Genomic DNA, 15,611 nt, shown 5'->3' on the forward strand with positions numbered 1-15,611 from the left:
CCCTTCCTCTACATTCTATACATTCCACGCACGCACACACATACACGCGCTAACACACACGAGATAAGACACGCGCACAACATTACATATTTAACCAATACCACACACCCTCTTTCTCAACAATTAAAGACTCTAGACAAACTACTCTAATTCGAAATCAGAGAATCTGGCAGGTAATTTCCTTGTTCTATTGCCACGACGTAATTTGTTACTCTCAACATCGATATCGGAACAGGAAGGAACATCGTTAACAATGTCTCTAATTTCACTTCTAGTATTGTATCTAGTGTTACATCTAGCATCATAACTAATTATACTACTAGTTGATGTTCTATCCTTCTTTAGTCCAAAATCATCACCTAGCATTAATCCATTACATGACCCTTCGTCAACTCTACCAGAATTGGAATTAGACAATGGACTTACCTCACCACCCTTCTCATTACAAAAACTCAATTGGCGAAAATTCCATCTTTTACCATCTTCCAATTCTACTGCACCATTGAAAACCTTCATTACTTTCAATGGTTTAGACCATACGCTTTCACCCTTCAACACAATCCTAGGATTCTTCACTCGAACCATTTGACCAGTCCTCACCAAAGGCCAATTACATTTACCTCCATGATATCTTCGGCTACGATCTTGATAATCCTTAACTTTAGATCTAACCTCTTTATCAATGTCTTTGCTACTGCATTGCATCTTCTCATTTCTTTTTCTTAACCACCAAGGAACCAATCCAGTAAATGGTTTCCTACCTCTCAAAATCTCAAAAGGTGTCTTTCCTGTAGCAGAATGTGGAGTTACACGATATGCAGTTAATCTTTCTAGTAGTGCCTTTCTCCAGGGTATGCCCGCGCTCAATGCTAATTCAATCACTTCCTTTACTACTCTGTTGAAGCGCTCAACTTGACCATTACTTTCGGGATGATATAATGATGATTTTATGTGTTTAATACCCATTATTACCAAAAATTCTTCCATCTTCTGCGATACAAATTGGTGACCATTATCTGAAACTAATATTTCTGGAACTCCTTCTCTTGAAAATACATCTTCTAAAAATTCAATGACCACTTCCGTAGTCATTCCACTTACCATTCTCACCTCGGGCCATTTCGAATAATAATCAACTAACACAATAGCGTAACAATCCTTTGCAGATATTGCTGAAAATGGACCCATGAAATCAATCGCTACCTTTTGCCATGGATACTCAGGTAATTCCACCATAGTTAAAGGTACATTCAATGGTTTTGCTACTTTATCACTAGCTCCACAAATCTTGCAATCCCTCACCAATCTATCTACCATAGGGTCAACCCCTGGCCACCAAAACCATTCTTTAACTCTTCTTTTGGTACTGGACATACCACCATGCCCCATGTGACTTTTCTTAACAATTTCTCCTCTTAACCCTACAGGAGGTACAATTCTGTCACCTCTTAGGACAATATCATTAATAATACTTAACTCTTCTTTAATCTTTGAAAACGCAATACTCTCACCACGTAAGCTGGATTCTCTTGGCCACCCATCAATTATAAACTTTTTGATTTCTTTCAAAACCTCATCCTTGTCCATTTCGCACAGCCAGGATGCTTCAGAAATAATATTATTAGTACTCATTTCATTTATCAAGAATACATCCTTGATGGTAAAGGCTATTTCACCATCCATATTTGTTTCACTTCCTATTAGATCCATATTTGGTAATCTTGAAAGACCATCAGCAACCACATTGTCTTTACCAGGAATGTACTCAATGTCAAAACTAAACATCTGTAGTTTTGAAGCCAAACGAGCTAATCTAGGAGTTAAATTCTTCCCCCCTTCAGGTCTCAAAATATTTACCAATGGTTTGTGGTCGGTAAAAATCTTAAATTTCTTCCCCCAAACATACATTCTAAATCTCTCAGCAGCCCATGAAGCCGCCAACAATTCCTTCTCTATTACGGAATAATTCCGTTCCGATTTCGATAACGTGCGAGAAGCATATGCTACTACCCATTTTTCTGACTTAACACATTGAGAAAAAACTGCACCAATGCCGTGACCAGACGCATCCACAGATAGTACACATTTAGCATTTGGTAAAAATGGTTTCAAACATGGTGTAGTAACTATTTCTTTCTTCAATTTTTCAAAACATACTTTTTGATGCTCACTCCATATAAATGTTGCATTCCTCTTTAGCAAGAGTCTCAATGGTTCAACTTTTACAGCGTAATTTTCAATAAAACGAGAATAAAATTCTGTCAACCCTAAAAATGACATCAATTGTTCCTTATTTGCAGGTTCAGGAACAGCTAAGATAGCATTAACATGACTAATTTTAGGTCGAATACCATCCTTGGATATAATGTGTCCTAGATATTCCACTTCAGATTTCCCAAACACACATTTCTCATTTTTGATGGTCAATCCACTATTCCTCAGAGCATCTAGAACAGCATATAAGGTTTCATCGTGACATTCCTTGTCGCCCCCATATATTAAAATGTCATCTTGAAATACCTTGGCGTTTTTTATGCCTTGCAAGACTCTGCACATCTCTCTTTGAAATACTGCGGACGCGCTTGCAAGACCAAATGGCATTCGCCTATATCTAAACATTCCTTCAGTGGTTATAAAAGCAGTACAATGTGTAGAATCCTCATCAAGAACTATTTGGTGATAAGCACTTGTTAAATCTATCTTGGAAAACCAAGAAGACCCACCAACAGAGGATGTGAGTTCTTGCAAATTTGGAAGAGGAAACGTGTCAACCCAAATGGCTTCGTTTAAACATCTTAGGTCAACACATAGACGCAAATCGCCATTGGATTTCAGAGAAATCACGACTGGCGAAACCCAATCAGAGCTTTCAACTGGTTCAATAATTTCATCCTCACACAATTTTTTAAGTATTTCACCCAGTTTTTCTCTATAACTGATAGGTACATTTCTCAGTTTTTGTTTCACTGGGTATGTGTCCTTCCTTAAAACAATTTTATGTTTAAATCCAATCATTTTGCCAATACTATTGGTAAAAACATCTGGAAATTTTTCCTTTAAAAATGAATAGTCATTCATTTCACGACAATCATCTTGAATGGAATAAACAGGGTACTCTAAACGAGGATCAATTTTCATGTTCAAATCAAACATGTGCGGCCATCCCAAAATGGTTGCACCTTTGCTAGATATGTATATTTTACCATTACACGAGTTGTGTCCAAAACTAATTTTGGCTAATATGTATCCTTCTAAAGGTATTTTATGTCCAGTATAACCTCCAGGGTGTACATCTTGAACTAATAACGATCTGTTCGGCCAGAGAGACTTAAATTGATCCATGCCCATGATGGTGTACCACGCACAAGAGTCTACCATTATCTTGACGTCTAAACCATCAATGTTAACTATGGTAGATGGTAGCTCTTTGACTCTACCCTTCACCTTAACTAATTCATCGTGTACACTGCAAACTTCACCTACAACGTGAAAGGCATCATTATCTTGGATGTAATTTATGTCATCTTGATCTTCTTCTTGAATACAATTAATTTTGGCTTTAAAATTGTGGCACACTCTAGTAAAATGGCCTTTCTTTTTACAATTTGTGCAAATTTTGTCAATTGCAGGACACCACTTGTAGTTTGCTAAATGGTTGGATGACCCACATCTATAACATAAAAACTTCTTTTGCTCATTTTTCTTTTCATAACTTTTCTCATTGCTTTTCTTATTAGTATAATTCATGAATGACTTATTCTCGTTTTTAGGTTTATATTTATCACCCTTATTTATCTCGTTAACTGAACCAGAAGCAATATCATTTTTCTCATTTCTGACTTCACTAATACATTGGTCCATAATTTCCACACCCCTAGCAACTTCGATAGCATTTTTTAATGAAGTGCTACTCGATGACCATAACTTTTCCTGAATCTTTTTTGACTTAGTTTTCATAAGAATTTGGTCACGTAAAACTTGGTCATAGGTTATGGTTTCAAATTCACACGTAACAGCCAAACCCCTTAATACTGAAACATACTGATCAATTGACTCATCCGCTTTCTGAGCCCTTGAATAAAATTTAAACCTCTCCATCACCACATTAATTTTCCTCCCAAATCTTTCTTGCATCTGTTTGACAGCACATTGATAAACACCCATGTCTCCAGCATTATCAATTTTAGGTAAATTTTTAAACTCCCTTAACCCTACTGCGCCAAGTCTGTGTTTAAGTAGGGATACCATTCTTTCTTGAGAGGCTTCTTCCTCTGCTAAAACTTCAACGTATGCTTCAAACATGTCGAGCCATAAATCCCATGCTATGGGAGGCTCACCAGATTCTGCCAAGAAGAATGGTGGTGGAATAATTGAAGACATTTCGGTTAGGATGGTAAGTTAATTATCAGTACAGCAGAACTGGTGCTTGCGCAAAAAGTTCACCAATGTTCACTAATGTTCACTTAATATTGTGGTTAAAAATTTCACTGGGGATCTATGTCAATATTTGGTTGGTTGTTTAAAATTTTGTAGTATGTATATAATCATGGATATCATGTCAACTCTTGAATGCTTACTTAAAATCCTCTCTTCAAGTTAGTTCACGAGTACGCCAGCAGTGTAAGCGTATGAAGAACTAGCAGCGTCGGATCCAGCACTCGGTGGGCTCAGAGTGTTGCTAGGATACAATTCCTCAACAAAATGGCTGCCACGTTGTGTTGTAGGACGTGATGACGATAGAAATACGGAGGCTCAAAGCTGCCTCTGTGAACCGCTTTGGAAGTTCGACGTCACACAGCAGGACGTATGGAACGTTCCGTGATGGCTACTCGCGGGCTGCTTGAAAAATGCCTCTTTATAAAATGCTCACCAACGGCGGTATTCTGCGCTGCATAATTGGTTTACCAGGTACAGCTTTCTCTGGTTGAACGCTGGTCGAACACTAGGAGAGGTGGTCCGGTAATTTTATTTATCCATGGGTTTGTTGTTAGTGATTTTTTCTTTTCTTGTTCCTTTTCTTGAAATTTTTGAATTGTACTCAGTGCCGCTGGAATTTCAATTTCATATCCCGCTCGTCGCCATATGTTGCAAAGTGAAACTCATAGACGGGTCAAGTTCCGCACTTCTTCTTTTATTAGATAAATACAGGATAACAGCGGCACCGATACACACAGCAACCTCCTCCCTTCTCCTCCAGCCAGCTTCTCTCCCTTCTACATTCCCTTCCTCTACATTCTATACATTCCACGCACGCACACACATACACGCGCTAACACACACGAGATAAGACACGCGCACAACATTACATATTTAACCAATACCACATAAAGCAGTGTCTGTGAAAGAGTATATAAGTTGTGAGTGTATGTGTCAATGAGGGTGAGATGTATGCATGCATGTGGCAGGGTGGAGTCAGAAATGTGTATGGGATATTAAGGTGCACGTGTAGTAACAGGCAGGGTAGGGTGGTGTGTTCACAGAGCAATGAGGGGAAAAGAGGTGTGTGGTTTGAGGGAGAGCTGTGTGACTAAGGACCAAGAGAGCACAAAGGTGAATGAACTGGGAAGTTGAACGGCAAAGGTACAGGGATGTAGGCCATGAGAGCACAATGATGGAAGGGCCCAACCCACTGTTGATTTGACCATGCTGCACAGTATTTCCTATACAATATCCCCAAGGTACCTCCTCAGTGCGCATAACGAGAAATAATGCACAAAAATCTTTTTTGTACAAGATCTTTAACATTGTAATGCCACTTATAAACAGTTTCACATGTACAATATGTACCAGGTACCATCAAGTAATGGGCCCACAGCGCAAAACTTGAATGAAAAAAAAACATTTGCGCTATTTTTTACATTTTTGGCATAACTTTAGAATGAGATTGAATGTGTCTAGTCAAAGCCCCAAATCATTTTAAGCAGTTCCTGATTTTAAAGATGTTCCTTTTTCTGAAGCAAAAACTGATTGTTCTCCGTTACGACCTATAGTCGCCGAAAGGAGCCTAAATTGACTATCAGCGAGCAATATGTCAACTCAACAAAATGCCAATGGTACCTTTGGGGTGCCAGTCCAACAGTTTTGTTTGTTTATCTGCTGTGGCGTCCTGAGTGCTGGGTGAACTGAGTGAACTTGTAGCTAGGAACAAAAGAGTCAGATGTGAGAAGGTGGGTTGGTATATGCTGTCCATTAATTAAAGTGGGCACCTTGTACCAGGCCACACGACCCTTGTGATGTATCACTGTTCGGATCTCTCCTGGCCCATATTTTAAATACACTCATCCATCCTGGATTTCCACCATTTTGATGTCAACGCAGTCACTGACATACTGATAGGACCCCTTCACTACTAGGGACAGATGGCAGTGCAGCTTCAGGTTCCAATTTGGATGATTGGACCTCACTCACAGCATTACAACGAGAATGGGTTAAGATCACCCTCCATGGTGCCCTCATGACTGAGAACCTGCGAGCAAAGATCGCTCCTCCAGGTCTAATTGTCAACACTTTCCCCAGGTTATTTCTCGATGACCCTACCTTCATAAAGGAATGGTCCCTAGTCGCATGGAAGTGCACTAGGGACTGGTTGGTATTAATTATCAACACTGCAAAAAGGTTAGCGGACGCTCTTCTGGTAAAAATCCAGATTGTGGAGGGAGCGCTGAAAACTGTGGTCCAAATAACCACATATATAGCTAAACTTGCAGAAATCAACATGGAAGTCACAGAGAATAAGGATTACCTAATGAAACAGAAAATAAGCAAACTTGAGAAAGACATCAAGAAATTCTCAAAAGAAAAGGTTTATCCCTACCTCAAAGATGACTATACATCAACCAGAACTGGCTATTCCACTGATGATAACTCTGATAGGAGCGAATCCAGCGATAGCTCTAGTACAGGGAGTAGGGGGAGTGGCAATAGCCTGACAACAAATCAACGCCCCAACCACTTTGAGAGACAAATGTATCCAGGGCCTTCACACTATGAAGGACCGCCACAATATTTATTTATTTATTTATTTAAAATTTTATATAGCGCACAGTTACCCTAGGGCATCCCAGTGCTTGTCCAGACGCCAACAATTAACCCACGGCCAGTTCAGTGCAATCAAGCAGAAAGTTTTGTGGCATTTGCGAAACCGCAAAGTGCAGGTCTCAGAGCACAACTTCAAAGGGAGCGCGTTCCACAGCATGGCTGTGTTGACAGAGAATCTTCTCCCGCCAGTACGGATCCTTTTTACTCTGGGGATTTGGAGAAGATGTTTCTGATCAGAGCGCAACGCTCTATTAGCTTTATAAGGCACCGCTAAGTTCCTCAGTATGGGAGGGCCCTTCCCAGGAAGGATTTTGTGAGCTGTACAGAGAGCCTTAAATTTGACCCTTTCCCGCACCGGGAGCCAGTGCAGTGCCTTTAAGGCCGGTTTAGCTGACTGCATCCTAGGCACACCCATAAGCAGCCTTGCAGCAGCATTTTGGACCTCCTGGAGTTTATTAAACGTTGCTTCAGGGGCACCCAGAAAAATAGCGTTGCTATAATCTAGTCTCGATGTAATCAGCCCCTGAATAAGCAACTTCCTTGATGTCAAAGGAAGAAGAGGCAGGACTTTGCGAGCTGAACGGAGAAGGCCAAAACAGACTCCTGCCGTTTTTTTCGCCTGGGTCCTAAACGAAAGGTCTTGCTCTAACCAGACCCCTAAGCGCTTGATCTCCTCTTTCGGACTCGGGAGCTCTCCCATGCAGCTAGGCCAGCTATTCAAAGGGAGTGAGGGGGTTTTGTTCCCTAACAACATTATTTCTGTCTTCGAACCATTCAGCTTAAGAGCTGACTCACACATCCAGGTGTGGACTTCCGACAGACAGGAGTGCAGTAAATCAGGGTTCTCCACCAGTTGGGATATGGCGACCACCAACTGCGTATCATCCGCATAACTGACAATTTTAATGTCAAATGGGGCCACCACGTCCTCCAGGCGGGCCATATATACATTAAACAACGTAGGGCTGAGGGAGGAGCCCTGTGGCACCCCACACTGGAGGGGGATAGGTGTTGACCGATCACTACCTTACCAGACCTGGTATGTCCGGCCGCTGAGAAATGACCTAAGCCACTTCAAAGCGACCCCTGAACACCAACATCGGACAGTTGCTGAATCAACACCTGGTGGTTCACGGTGTCGAAAGCCACACTGAGGTCCAGGAGGATCACTGCCACTGACCCTCCTGAATCCAAAATGCTTCTGGCTTCCTCCACGACAGCCAGAAGAGCGGTGTCGGTGCCCTGGCCTGGCCGGAATCCAGTTTGTGAATCTCGCAGCAGGCCATTCGCCTCCAGGAAACCTGACAGTTGTTGGTTCACCATCCTTTCAGCGATTTTACAGAGTCCCGGCAGCAGGGAGATGGGCCTGAAGTTTTCCAAGTCCGAAGGATCCAGACTTGGCTTCTTTAATAGCGCCATTACCACTGCTGTTTTCCAGCTCGGTGGCACCACGCCATGGGCAAAAGATGCGTTCATTAGGTCGGTGACAGGGACCGCGATAGTAGTTGCTACCTGTTTCAGGAACTTCATAGGGACCGGATCCCTAGGGGAGCCACTTTTCATAGAGCCTAATACCTTGAGGACTTCAGCCACTGATACTGGGCCAAAAGTATCTAAGTGGGTGAGTACTCCTCTTGGCTGTTTTACTGTGTCCATTTTATGACCAGGCTGAGACGACAGAGGCTGGGGCAGGGCGCTTAGTATCTTCTCAATTTTCATGTGGAAGTAGTCTGCCAGCTCCTTACATTCTCACCAGGGTCGTCATGTGTTACCAGGGGCTCAGGGATTTTAAGAAGTTCCTTTACCACTCTAAAAGTCTCCCTGGAAGAGTTGGAGGCAGATCTTATACGCTCCTCAAAAAATTGGGTTTTCGCATGACGAAGAGCGGATTTATAACCCCTCATTGCAGAGCGATATTCCTCTCGACTGGCTACCTCCCATTCCTTTCTTCAAATCCTCTCCAGCTTCTTACATCCCTTCTTAAGGGTTTGTAACTCGGGAGTGTACCATGGGGAAGAGCCAATTCTTTTCTCTCTCTTTGGCACTCTCTTTGTCGGGAGAATGGCATCAAGGGAAGTGGTCAGCCACTGATCGAAATTTGCATCTCCCTTTACCGGGTCCAATTCAGGGGGAGGGCACGTACAGTCCAGTTTAGAAATCCAGTCATCGATCGATAACCTGGACCATGCTCTATCCACCATATAGGCCTGATGGCCAGGCGTGGGCAATGAGTCAATTTGCCAAGTTGCTGGGAACAAAAAGTGGTCTGACCACGGGAGGGTATACGCAGGACTGGCCATAAAAGGAGGAATGTTAGAAAAGATTGGGTCGAGTAAGTGTCCCTTATCGTGCGTGGCCCCCGCATTAATTAAAAACAGCTCGAAGGCTTTCAAGTCGCACTGCAGGTCTCGAGCTACTGGATCTGCTGGATCATTAAAATGGAGATTAAAGTCTCCCATCACTATAAAATTAGTCGTAGAAGAAGCCAGGGTCGTGACCGTTTCCATTAAGGAGCTAACAAAATTACCCACACAGCCCGGAGGCCGGTAGATCAGTATACCTGACACCGATACCGTAGGGGATGTCCGCAAGGAGAACTGGCAGCTCTCACAGTCCGACACTAAACCATTCTGAGCCCTACACACATATGTGTCCCTGTATAGAATGGCAATATCGCCCCCTCGCCCCACAGGTCTATCCAGATGGTATATAAGAAAACCTGGGGGGAGGGCTTGCACTATATCTGCGTCAGAACTGGACGTCATCCAAGTTTCCGTCAGGAACAGGATGTCTAAGTCCAAATCTTGTATAACGAGCTTAATTTCTAGCGCGTGTCTCAGGAGAGATCTACAATTCAGCAGACCTAACGACAGGGCATTCTTACCTTTATCCGGATGAATGAGCTGACACCACCTGCAGCCAGATAGCGAATTAGCTCCTTTATGGGCATAATGACAGGAGGCAATTTTCGGAGGGCACAGTGCCATAAGGTCATCCCGAGAGTATATCAACCTTATTGCAGGAGTGTTGGACAGGATTCCTGGCCCTAGGCCCGTCTGGGCCCGGACGGGCACAGAAGCGCTGGACTCTGGCGTGACTCCGGCGTCCTTCCGGCACTCCCGCTGCGCGTCACTGCTGCGCGTTTCCATTACCGGTTTATGTAGCGGTTACTGAGTCTGCCTGGGACACTGAAGCGCTACCCAAAATGGCGCCCGTGGAGTGTCCCAGCCTCCCCCAAGATGGCTGCGAAAACGGCGAAATCGGCGGAATGCTGTAACTAAGGACCCGCTCAAACGGCGGTGTACATACAATTATAGTGCAGGTAAGCGCTAAAATTTAAAAACAAGGGCTAAGAAATGAGGCTGTAAAATAATGAAGAGACAAAACAGGAATATTTAAAAATGAAGCGCTCGCTTCCAAAACTGTCGCGCTGTGCGCACGAAAAGCTGCCAAGTGCTAATGGTGATCAACAGGCACAAAATGTTATCTAGAGGCCGACACTTTATGTGACTTAGCATACCCAGGCAAAAACTGGAGAAAGGCAATGAGTGCAAATGAAACAATCTAGGCACTTGGAATTATAAAGATATTAAATTTAATATATTAATAAAAAGTTGATGAAGTGCGGATATAGTACATATTTATAGCAAGTACTTAGAATTAAAACAATTTCAAATGTTCATAAATATGAATAAAACAACAGTATAATTGGTGACCCAATAAATGTGGGAAAACCAGACGATTTCTTCTCTCTACGCGTTTCGACACGAGCGTGTCTTCATCAGGACAAAAATCATCTTTAAATGATAATCTGTTGGAACTGGATAGTTTTAGTTGGTTTAAGGTTACCGGTCTGTGGAATTCAGTTAGTCCAAGTATGTGAAGTACTGAAGTAACTTACGTTTCTGGTACGGCAATAAAGGTGGCACGATGGCCGTAGGTAGCTGCAAAGAAACACTATTCTTATGGTCCCAGCACGGCAGGCTCTTTCTGTGAATGATCCTTAATGGAAATGGTGGCTGGCTAGTAGTATTTAGTCCAACAAGGTTCTCATTTTCAGTAGGTATTTAAAATTTTAATAGTTGTGCGCAGCGGACGGCCCGAATTGCTTGAATTACAGCTATTAACTGGATACACGTGGGTTGAAATGCGTAGCCAGATATGCTGGACCTTAGAGTGCTGGAGCCAAGTTCTACTGAATGCTTCCTTCCTTCTACAGACCGGCACACCTCCCGACGTCCGCCTTATGTAGCGGTTACTGAGTCTGCCTGGGACACTGAAGCGCTACCCAAAATGGCGCCCGTGGAGTGTCCCAGCCTCCCCAAGATGGCTGCGAAAACGGCGAAATCGGCGGAATGCTGTAACTAAGGACCCGCTCAAACGGCGGTGTACATACAATTATAGTGCAGGTAAGCGCTCAAATTGATCACCACAATATAATGGCCCTCCTCCTCCCTTATGGCAGTTTCCCCAATGCCAACATGGCCCACCTCAATGCTTTAACAGCAATGGCAACCCACCTTATTTAGGCAGAGGCAGGGGCAGAGGAAGAGGGCGCAACAGAAGAGGTACAAAAAAACAGGTCCAGTGGCAGGATCAGACAACCGGAATGGACACCAGGAGCAAGACACAAGGCAGGAAAACCTAGTGGTTAACCTTTCACATCGGACAGTTTCTAAGTCTGAGGAATCAGTACTGCAGAAGGGCCTTGGCTTTGTCCCCACTCCCAAAATTTACCGGTTTAGGACACACTGTGAAATACACAATTGGTTTCGTACCATACTTCTGAAAGCCTACTTTAAAGACACTCCCCCCAATGAACAAGAGGACTCTGGTTTAAGAAATCCGTCTACCTTTACACCATACAACAATATGGTCCCGTTTGAGGTGCAAGCTTTTGAACAAGCAGTCCTCAAAGAGCTAGATCAACCCTTAATGTGAGCGCCCTTCCACAACCTATCGAATTTGGAGAAAGACACAATCAGTACCTTCGAAGATGACCTGTCCATTAGTATGAAACAAGCTGACAAGGGCGGTGCAACAGTGATTCAATCCACCACTGACTACGATTCAAAATGCACTCGCCAACTCACCAATAGGAGATACTACACTCCAATTGCCATTAATACCACACCTCGGTTGGCTCCCAAGATTTCCTCACTGGTCTATGAGGCAAAATCCAATGACTGGATCAGCCAGATGGAGGCAGACTTCCTGATTGCTAAGGAACCGAGGGTCCCCTACTTCTACACCTTACCCAAAATTCACAAGGGTGTGACCCCGGTTCCTGGCCGACCCATCGTGTCAGGGATTGGCTCCATTCTGGAACCCCTCTCCATCTTCTGTGACCACTTCTTGCAACCGATAGTCAGATACACTCCATCATTTTGAGAGACACCACTGACATTTTGCAAATCATAGATGGGATTACCAACACAGATGAGATTGACCTCCTCCTCATCATCTTGATGTGGAGGCCGTTTATACGAATATTACATAGAGGGTCACCTTAGAGGTTGTTGAATCAGCCCTCAGTTCACTTGACTGGTCTTCTCCTACTCCTGCTGCATTTATAATGGAGTGTGCTACCCTGGCTCTGACAGAGAACTTCTTCAAATATAAACAACAGTTGTTCCATCAGAGCCAGGGTACATCGATGGGTAGCCCCTTTGCTCCCAGTATAGCCTGTATCTACATGGCACATTTTGAACAACACTGCATCTTTGACAACAATAACCCATACTACAGTAATTTATTGCTGTGGAAACGCTTTATTGATGATATCTTGATTTTCTGGCATGGTACACAAACTGACTGTGACGAGTTTGTAGGGTTGATCAATGGACTTAGTGACTACCTCGGGTTTTCCCACACGATCTCTGATACATCAATTCCATTCCTGGACATTAACATCACATTGACCACAGGGCATCTACATACCTCCCTGTATAAAAAAATCACCGACCAAAATAGCTTACTCTTGTACACTAGCCACTATCCTAAAACACGATAATCTACCAGTGGGCTAGTTCTTACGAATAAAACATAACTGCACAAGAATTACCGACTACAAAACAGAAGCGGACACGCTGGCATGCAACCTCAGTGCTAGAGGGTATCCGGAAAAACAAATTAGAGACTCCTTGAAAAGGGCCAGAAACAACCCAAGGGAAGCTTTACTTGTAACCCCTCCAAAACCACTAACTGACCATGTCACATGCGTAACATCTTTCACCCCTGACTCCGCACGGATCAAAAAGATAATTCTTAAACATTGGCAGATTTTGAACACAGGGGACCTACAACTGCCCAGACCCAGATTTGCATACAAACGAACTCGCAACCTAAAGGATGCTTTAGTACACACTAGACCCAAAAGAGCCACCCCTGATACCCAGAGGACACTATGGAGCCTTCCACCGGTAACCGCACACTACCCCTGTGGGTCGTGTGTCATATGCCCACTCACGGTGTCAACCAAAGAGATAACACTACTACCTAACTTCAAGTGGACATAGAAGAGGCACACTAATTGCAACACCAAACAATGTATCTACATGCTCACATGTCCATGTGGAATGAAATACATAGGCATGACTATGCGACCAATAAAGACAAGACGCAGTGAGCATAGGAGTAACATACACTGCCAAAAAGTTACCACCAGGTTGTGCACTCACTACAAAGAGACTGCACATAGATCTGATGATCTATATTGGATGATATTGCAAGCCTTCCAAACAATCACCCAGACTGCATTGTTTAAGATTGAACAAAGATGGATACACAGATTGTCTCCTCATTTAACTGGCTTGAACAATGACATTCCGTGGGGATCGTTACACTAACTGTTGGACGATCTGCCTTTTTATCCCCATGAACACATGAATTTATAAGATTCAATCAACAACAGGCACCCCCGTACCAGTGACATGATCAATGACTTACCTACAATTTGGCACAGGCAGGTTGATTCCTATTGGTTCCCGACCCTTAATATGTTCCAACCACCCATCGGTGTATTATCGCTCCATATATCAACTACTTAGCTTGGTGGCATACTGTATTTAACTATGTAAACAACTTCTCCTGCCACCACCAACAGTCGCATAAACTTTGGCTTATATACTATTACCACCCATAGTAGTAATACACTGTACACCTTCTCTAAATGTACTTGCTTAATATCAACAGCGACTACACCCAATTCCATTTTTTCCTTCAGGGTTGTTTTTCCTTATTATCATCGAAGAATTCTAAACTACGTGGACACTAACCAGTGAACATATAGCTATTGGGCACCCACCGCCAACTAACTAACATATTACAAATTGGCCGTCACAATAGTATGAGGCTTAGCCACCTCGGATGTGCCGTTTTCCATTTCCATGCACTGCAGGCACACGTGATGGCACAGCCCACGAAACCTGCTCTACTTCTACACCTGCCGCCTTCCCTCCCGTTACCATCCCGGGGTCGGCGGTGGGGTAGGTGCTACAGACAGACGTGCCTTGCAACCGGGTGAGTTCCTTCAGTTGTCATCCTAGTGGAGGTGAGTGCCGATTGCTGATCTCCGCTAAAATGCCCGCCACCTAAGGCGGTACCGGTTAGCTGAGCCATGGCTGGGTCGGATCCCACCGCCCCTGGCTGCCACATTTCCATGAGACCCTCTGACATGGTAGAGGTGTCACGGGAGGGTATCCTGGGGGCTGCCATTTTCGACTTGGCCGCTCACCCTTGTTCCTCTGTGCTAACCCGGTGCCCCCACCCTCCGGGGCGACAACTACACGGATGGCCTCAATCGCAGCATATTAACCACCGCATTTTGGTCTCCTCCATTTAACACCAGATACCATTTCTTGGTGTTACGCATTACTGGTAATTAACCCTTGCATTCTCTCCTCTCCCTTGAATAGAACCCAATAGGTGTCCTTGAACCGCCGACCGCTGTAGCACACATGTTGTGCGGTTAGTTTAGGTGAGTCCTATCACACCCACATTATGGGGCATCTTATATCTTACTTTTATTTTAATTTTTCCTTAGTGAATCACCTTACAATGTAGTGATTTGACTTTTAATGAGTGACACCATTATAGTAGGTAGCTTCAACATATAACGCATGTTATGTCTCACCTCCACTATAAATCTATATAACTGAGCACTTAGACATGATTCCTTCATGACTTATGATAAGCCGGATAGTTTTTGTCCTTTGATTATTGAGGTTGGTTTCATCAATGTGTTTCCTATAAGGCACACCTTGTATCTCTTTTTTTTATCCCTAATTCCAGGTCTACCATGACAAGACAGGGTATGTAGTTTCACACTTACCTACTAGTGTAGATAGCATACCATTGAGCCTGAAGAAGTGTCCTGATCATCACTGACTGTTGAGACACAAATATGTTGATCATTGGACCATTAGACACCTTACAACTAGGTTTGGGTCCTCTCCACGTCATTTTAATTAGGCAGTTTAACTTGATAATAAAGGTTGGTTAGGACTAAGTGACCTATTTTAATTTCCAACCCCCTTCTACTACACACACTTGGCCTCTCACCCCCACTGCAC

Source organism: Lissotriton helveticus, chromosome 4_1, assembly GCF_964261635.1.
Source record: "Lissotriton helveticus chromosome 4_1, aLisHel1.1, whole genome shotgun sequence".
NCBI classification, from domain to species: domain Eukaryota; kingdom Metazoa; phylum Chordata; class Amphibia; order Caudata; family Salamandridae; genus Lissotriton; species Lissotriton helveticus.